Source organism: Vigna angularis, chromosome 3, assembly GCF_016808095.1.
Source record: "Vigna angularis cultivar LongXiaoDou No.4 chromosome 3, ASM1680809v1, whole genome shotgun sequence".
Taxonomy (NCBI): Eukaryota; Viridiplantae; Streptophyta; class Magnoliopsida; order Fabales; family Fabaceae; genus Vigna; species Vigna angularis.
This window is the reverse complement of record NC_068972.1, coordinates 22,762,911-22,769,927: the sequence shown is the minus strand read 5'-3', so window position 1 is coordinate 22,769,927 and position 7,017 is coordinate 22,762,911. Positions and strand designations below refer to the sequence as shown.

The 7,017-nt window shown below is 28.4% G+C and overlaps 1 non-coding gene across 1 annotated transcript; it reads right to left on the bottom strand.

Annotated features, from left to right (window-relative positions):
* Nucleotides 1-6,935: 6,935 nt before the first annotated feature.
* Nucleotides 6,936-7,017, bottom strand: TRNAS-UGA (transfer RNA serine (anticodon UGA)). Its single transcript has one exon. It is a non-coding gene; the product is annotated as a tRNA-Ser (tRNA).

Here is a 7,017-nt window from a genome sequence, read left to right as displayed (position 1 = left end):
TACCATTTTACAAAATAATCTAAAGAGTAAAGACTGGAGTTCTGACTGTTGACTCTGACTCACTGCATAAGATGTGAGAAAAATAATCAGATACAATACAATAGAGTGTGAGCTGGACTGGGGTCCTTAAATCAAACAGCTTAAGAGCACAAATCAAGGTGGAATACCAGGGGTCCTTCCACACAGTTTTCATCCATTTCTTTACAAACACCACAATGAAAATATTGTTTTCATATATATATTCTGTGTGAACGATATTGATTATGTGTACAGGTCCACCAATTTTGCGGAGGGACATGAAATGGTAATGTGGTATGTGAAAACAATAGAAGATGGAAATGGAATGTGCCTGAATATATTATTTATAGAAAACAATATAGTAAAACATGGAAGGTCTGTTTCACAGTGTACCCTACAGGCTTAATGCTCAACAGTTACACTGGCATAAGAATATATGCGTTTGCCATATAATGTAAAACTAATCATCACGTATAGTCACTTTCTGAAGGAAAAGAAGCACCAGAACAAGAATTCTGAAAGAGAAAGCCAGAGTAAAACTACCATATTTGTTATTGCAATATTGATTTGCTTTAATAACTTGTAAAATAGGTTGAGTTCGGTAATAATAATAACACTAATAATATTTTTGTAACATTATACGTATTGGAATTAGACCAAAATCAGTGATTAACGATAAATTGAAGTAGATTTTACAGTTTTTCATTTAAGTATGGGGGATTTTATAGCATAGCTGATTTGTATACTTCCAAAATCTACTTACATGGATATTAAAAAAAATTACCAGAAGATAAATGGTGTGTTTTGAAGAATTCATGCTTTAAATTACATGTTTTTAAGAGAACTAATTATGCGACTCCGTAATGATTGGTTTTACCTAAGAGGCTTAATTAGACATTTTAAATAAATTTAGGTATTTTAAATTTATTTCTTGTTTATTTTTTATTAAATATTCAAAATTTTATATGTAAGTAAAGTTTTTACATTTACCATATTAGATGTACATGAATACTTTTTTAATATTGTAGATGCAAGATAAAAATTTTAAAGCGTACTCAACTAAGACTGATGCAGATTTGGCTATATTTATTTAATTAAAATTCAATAATCTATTATTCAGGTCCATTAACCAATATGATATGTTACACTAAAAGTTGTAATAAAGTTTATCATAATAATTTTCAATTTATTTGACTACTTTAGTCAAATTTATGATATGAATTTTCAAATAAAAGAATTTATTAAATACAGTTTATAGTGACTTGGTAGGTGTTTTAGAGTTGATAGGTGTTTTAAAATAATGAAATTAAATGTTTTAAAGTTAAAATAATTCAATAAAATAAATAAAAATTCTTAAATTCATCTCATTACTTAAAAACACAAATCATTTTTCTAAAACTTCTTCTCGCTTCTCTCTAAAAATTCTAACTTCTCGATTTTTTGTTTGATGATCAGGAAGTTCCTAGGAGATCACAACAGAGTAATCTCTACTTTTATTCGATCAATTTCTAGTATAGAGCAAGTAAGTTTTGATTCCTTTTTCTTTCATTTCAATCTGAAATCACGCGTAGCGATCTTTCATCGCATGTGTTTTAAGGTTTTTTTATCTTAGTTCCTTGGTAATCTGAGGTATTATAGGACTCATTCCATTTCCACTTTGGTGTATTGTAGGTGTTTTTAGAGTTCCTTGTGTTTCAAGAAATCGGTGAGACATTTTTAGAGTTGTGACAACTTTCTTTTAAGGTAAGGGAGACTAGTCCTTTCTTTAGATTATGTATGTTGTGTATGTTTAGTATATTCATGAGTGGTAAGATGATTTAAATGAAATTGTGAAAATTGTTCTAATATTTATTGTGTTTGGACGATGATTATTGATAATATGATGCTTGGATGTTTGGTAATGTGTGATTTTAATATTGTTCTTGTCATAATGGTATGTAAATAAGTGATATTAGATTATTGGAATTGAATGATAAGTTAAGGAGTAAGGTGTTGTCAAATACAAAGGTATTTGTAATTGAAAATGGTTGGTTTAAGCAATCTGGTTTTTCATCGTTGGTTTGGTGGTATTTGAGACTTGTAAGAGTCGTAAGATAGCTAGAATCTGAAATAGGGGTAGATGGTATTCTTTTGGTTAGGTTTTGTGTGGTTTTAAATGCAAATGGGAGGTTCGAGTAGTAAAATTTTGAAGTAAGGGGTTGTGAATGATTTGGAAAGTTTAGAGTCTGTGTTTGAGTTAATTATGACTTGTTCTCACTACTGGTTTAATGAAATTAGTATTATAGGTAGGAGGTTTGAGTTTGGGTGAGTTTAAAGTAGTCAAGTTGGGTTTGAGGTAGTTAATTGAAGTTAGAGAAGTGTTTTCATATGTCTCTTAGTGCTTATGATGTATTAGGAGTTAATTAAACTTCTTTAGAGGGTAGAAAAGGTCAAAATAGAAGTGTAGTATGTTCTGAGGTGTCGCTGAGGACCCTTGGGGCCCTTGAGCACCTTTTTTGCGCAAGCTTTGGGCTTGAACGCCCCCTAGACGACCTTTTTTCGAGAAGAATTTGCTCGAGCACCCCCAGGCGCCCCATTCTAGTGAGTTTGGTGCCTAGGTGCCCTTTTTCCAAGCATTGAGCATTCCTTAGCCAATTTTTGAGTTTTTCAGTTTTTGTTTGTCATGTGTTTTCTTATGTGCTGTTTTTGAATCCTTGACTTATGAGTAATAGTTTTATGTGTGTTCTGTGATGATACATGAGGTTGTATATATATTTATATATTTGAATGGAAAAGTTATGGAAATGAGTTTCAAAGAGTACCTTTTGTTGGATGTTTCAAGTATTGTTAGAATAAATGCACGTAGCTCAGTCTTGGGAGTTATTCTGACACTTTAATGGTCATTCATTCTCAAGTAGAGAGGATTGAAACATGTGGTGAGAGTAGTAGGAGGTCTTAGTCTAGGTGCTTACAGTATGACCTAAGACGAGGTACAAACTAATCTTGTGAGTGTGATAAGGTGAAAGTCATTGAAAATGGTTTTGCAAAGCAGTAGAGGCCACCTAAAGTGCACAACTTGCCATAGCTCGACATTCATACTAAATCTGGATAATCTAGTCTAGTCTAGGTCTTGCATGTTAAGATGTTTGGTTTGATTCATGTTATATATGATTTATGTATGCAATGTTTTAAGTGTAATATGAATTGTTTTGTATCTAACTTACCATTTTTCCTTGTATTTCATTGGTATGTCTTAGTGTTTTGTTTGTCTTGGCTATGATCATTATGTGAGTGTGAGTAGAGAGTGATGAAGTGACGGTGGAACAAGTTTTGGAGGGAGGCTCTACAAATGTTTAGTTATCTTTAATTAGCTGCTAGGTATATAGTTTTGTTTAGTTAGTTTGTATATAAAGTTTCTTTATGGTTATTTAAAGGACTATAAATAACTTTATATTTTTATCTGTCGATTGATCTACATTATTAAAATTGTGATAATTCTTTTATAGTATTTATACTATATTTTAGGATGTTACCATTATGAACAAAAATATTTTGTATAACTTTTTTTGTTATATAATTTTGTTATTATAATTAATTATTTAAATTTAAAAAAGTAATTATTAAAGAGATAAATTATAATTTTTAATATAAGTAATTATTTGAATTTAAAAAAGTGCTTACTAAAAGGTAAAATTGAAAAGGAAAATGTGGACATCCAAAAGATAAATCCTTTTTATATACAGTGAGAACACATGAATCTATTTGTACTTTTTCATGATAGTAAAAATAATAAAATTATTATTATTATAATTATTAAATTAAGGGTTAAATGTTTTTGTCACTTAAATTAGTAAAAATTGAAATTAGTTATTTTTCAAAACTTTGGTTCAATTCAGTTTCCTAATTTTAAAAATACATGAAATTAATCATTTTAACCAAATTTTGTTAAGTTTATTTTATATTTCAAACGCATATACTAGTATATTTGAGTTGTTTTCACAGTTTGACACATTTTCGCTTACTAAGAAATATATTTGAAATGTCAAATAAACTTAATCAAATTTAATTAAAATGACTAAATTCACAAAGTTCTAAAGATACAACACTATATTGGCACTAAATTGGTACAAAGTTTTGAAAAGAGATTAATTACAATTTTCACTAAAAATTAGGAGACAAAAATATATTTAATCCTAAAATTAAACATTAAACATTTTTATAATTTTATTATAAATAGTTTTTATTTATTTTGTTGATAATTTTTTAATTAAAAATTGTCAAATTTAGAAAAATGGTCAAATTGAAAAAAAAATGGTCACTTAAACATAAAATTGGTAAAATAATTATTTTGGTTTAAAAAATGCTTATTTTATTGGTAAAACAAAAATACAATTGTGAACACGAAATTTTTTTATCTTCGTATAGATATAAACTATTCACTTTTTTTATCTTTATATAATATTAGTTAAAACACATACGTTAAGCACATGTGTATTCTTATTTTTTTTTTTAATTAAAATAATAAAATTATTATTATTATTTGTAACATCCAAATAATAGTGTAACACTACCGTTTAAAACATTATACAATTGTTACATCAATTAGAGCACATGATTACTGCGTTGCAGTCATCTCCAAAGATAAAATTAAAATCAAAGTAAATTCATATAAAGAAACGAAAAGGGATAAGAGTTACAAAGTTATTCAAAAAAATAATGAAGTTTTAAAATCTAAAAGACTAGACAATTGCACCATTATTACCATCTTTTGTTCAACCAATACTTATTTTCTTACTTGCTTACTTGCTCACATGAAATAATGTAATCATTATAAAAGGGAAAAATAACACAAGTCACAACTCCAAAAAAGGTAAGCTAATTTATAAAAGGATCATGTAGGTATCAAAATAAATTTCAGAAATAGGCATACAATTCAAGTAGTCGTCATGAAATAAAACATATAATACAAATATTTTAAACTTAATTATTCGGATACATGCATTGATATCAGATTAACTGAAGATATGCGCTTGTGGTTGTCTCTACTGCTTTACAGAACCATTTCCAATAGATCTCACCCTAACACATGGAAGGTTAACTCCCTCCGCATCTTAGGTCAACAAAAAAACCCCTAGACTATGACCCCTTGTTAATCTCACCACATAACTCATTCTACTTTATATGTGTATGAATGGTTATTAAAGTGTTAAGATATCTCCTTGCTTGAATCTATACATCAAGGCATACACTAAAGGAAACAAAAGACTAGGATTTCCCGTGGAATTCCTTAAATCATAACAACTCATCATTGCAACAACTATTAGAAATTAACTTATATCAGTAAATAAAACCAATTAAACTATCAAAAATCAGGATTTCACAACAAATAGAAACATTGTGTTGTCTAACGCTCAGATGTAATAACCACCACTCAATATTTTGTCACGAAATTGCTTGAATCTACACATCAATGCATACACTAAAGAAAACACAACACTAGGATTTCACCCATGGAATTCCTTAAATCATAACAACTCATATCATTACTACAACCATGAGAAATTAACTCATATTAGTAAATAAAACCAATTAATTTATTAAAAAATCAGGATTTCACAGCAAACAAAAACATTGCATTGTCTTATGCTCAGTGGGAAAAATCACCACTCAATGCTCGTCACAAAATTGTTCACTGACTTTGAAACTAAATTTGTCGTTTACTGCACACTACGTATCGCGTGGTGCCATGACAACAAATGTAGAAAATGCAAAATTTTAACTTGCCAATTGATCAAATTGGTACTTTCCTTTCTTTTCTTAATTTAATTCAATTTCAAAATATGTTGTACCAATTAGACCAATTACTCGAGTAAAAAAAACCTAAATCAATCATACTCTCAAATTCACAATTTAGCTTCAACACACACTTGGTCTCACCAAAACTCCCAACAATATAAATGAGCATATATTCAACATATATACCATAACATATTCAACCATCAAATCAGTACAAATCAAACGAGTTCATTTTCCAAAATACCTATCATGCATTATACCATTCGTACCCACATCACGTATTCAACATGTATACGATCAAAATGACCGAAAACCAACATGCAAATTTGTAAGAAGTCCTAGCTTCCTTCACCTTATTATGCTGGACAAATTCTACCCCTTTCAAGATGCTCTAAGACTCCAAAACTTCATAGTACCTCTAGAACCACAAAAAAAGATTTCCCTATATCCACAAATAAGAGAAGATTCCTAAAAAATTCTAATGACACATGTAAGAAAAAGGGAAGTATTCACATGTGAACTAAAGTGACTCAATGAAAAGGAGAATGAGACATAGACTTACTTACCCTAAGAGTGATATAAGGCAAGTAGATTTGAAAAACTATTATATCCTATAGAAGAAGACAAGAGAAATTTGTGAAAAAATGAGAAGAAACAAGACAAAGCAAAAAGTAAAGTGAGAGTAGAATTCTTACTTTGAATTTCATAAATAAAAAAAATTAGGTTTCATATTATTATTATTATTATTATAAAATTAAATATAAACAAATTGTTATAATTTTGTTATAAATAATTTTTACTTATTTTATAAATAGTTTTATAATAAAAAAACGTTTAAGTTCAAAAACACAGTTAACATTAAAAAATGTTAATTAAAAAGTAAAATTAATAAAATAATCATTTTAATTTAGAAAAAAAATTATTTAAATGATAAATTTGAGAAATAATTAAAAAGGAAAATTTCCTTTATATATATAGGTATAAATAATTAAATAATAATTTAGATTAAAATTGTATGTCGTTGCTTTAAATTTTAATTTTTGGTGATAAAATCATAATAGAGGCAAATCGTCCTAAGAAGAAGCATATATTACCAACAGCATTTTATTTAAAAAAAAAATTAATGCAAGCAAAAAAAGCAACGTCGACAGCAGGGTTCGAACCTGCGCGGGCGAAGCCCAACAGATTTCAAGTCTGTCTCCTTAACCACTCGGACATATCGAC